At 37.8% G+C, this 1111-nt stretch overlaps 1 non-coding gene across 1 annotated transcript; it reads right to left on the bottom strand.

Annotated features, from left to right (window-relative positions):
* Nucleotides 1–673: 673 nt before the first annotated feature.
* Nucleotides 674–779, bottom strand: LOC141573015 (U6 spliceosomal RNA). Its single transcript, XR_012498600.2, has one exon. It is a non-coding gene; the product is annotated as a U6 spliceosomal RNA (small nuclear RNA).
* Between the last annotated feature and the right edge of the window lie 332 nt (nucleotides 780–1111).

Below are 1111 nucleotides of genomic sequence, written 5' to 3'. Positions count from 1 at the left end.
TGCAGGTCTTACAGCTTCAATGTGTTTGGGAGTTCTTTGAGCACAGGTCTGTGTCATACATTTCTTTTATGGCCCAGCCCAGATCCAGGGACACCAAAGCAAAGGTTAAGAATGTGAATTCCTAAGTTTGGCTGCCTGAGTTCTTAACATAGCTTCATCTTTTCTTAGCTGTGTGACCGTGGGCAATTTACTAATCCTCTATGAGCTTCCATTTTCTAATCTGTAAAATTGGGACAGTTATATGACCTGACTCAGTTGCTAGTTAATATGAATGAGTAGGGGGTTTAGAACAGATCTTGGTATATACTGAGTGTTCAAGAACTGTTATTTCATTGAATTATTGTTAGAATTAAATGAACTAATTCATGTAAAATCCTCAGCATAGCGCCTGGCCTGTAGTAAGTATTCAGTGACCATTAGCTTTGTTGTTATTATTCTATTTAACAGGTAAGGAGGCTTTTTGGGAAAGAAAATGGCCATCATCATAATTATTGTCAAGTATTTAAAATTCATGAGGTAACGTTATAATCTCTATTTTTTAACTAAAAAAAAAAAAGATTTTTTTATTAAAATAGAGCTAACATACAATATTATATTAGTTTCAGGGGTACACCATGCTTATTCAATATTTATATACTGAAAGAAGTGATCACCATGATAACGCCAACAACCAAAATATATGGAACACCACGAATTTGTGTGCCATCCTTGTGCAGGGGCCATGCTAATCTTCTCTGTATTGTTCCAATTTCAGTATACGTGCTGCCTGAAGTGAGCACTGATCTCTATTTTTTAAAAGATGAGGAAACTGAGGTTTAGAGAGGTTAAGTAACTTAACGATGTCACACACTTAGAAAGTGATGGAACAGATTAAACACCCAGGAAGCCTGACTGCAGAATCCGTGCCTTTCAAACCACTATTCTCATGCTTCTGTCCTGAACTAGGCGGTGTGAGGAAATTGTGATCTGGTAATGACAACAAACATGGAATTGGGGTTCACACCGTCCTGGTTCCCATCCTGGCTTTACCACTTACCTGGGCAGGATATTTAATCCTGCAGAGGTAATGTTTCCTTATCTGTAAGATGGGGACAATAATACCTCCTTCGTG

Source organism: Rhinolophus sinicus, chromosome 15 (assembly GCF_057876585.1).
Source record: "Rhinolophus sinicus isolate RSI-liver-muscle chromosome 15, RSI-T2T, whole genome shotgun sequence".
NCBI classification, from domain to species: domain Eukaryota; kingdom Metazoa; phylum Chordata; class Mammalia; order Chiroptera; family Rhinolophidae; genus Rhinolophus; species Rhinolophus sinicus.
The sequence above is the reverse complement of the archived record's forward strand: the minus strand, read 5'-3'. Positions and strand labels throughout refer to the sequence as shown.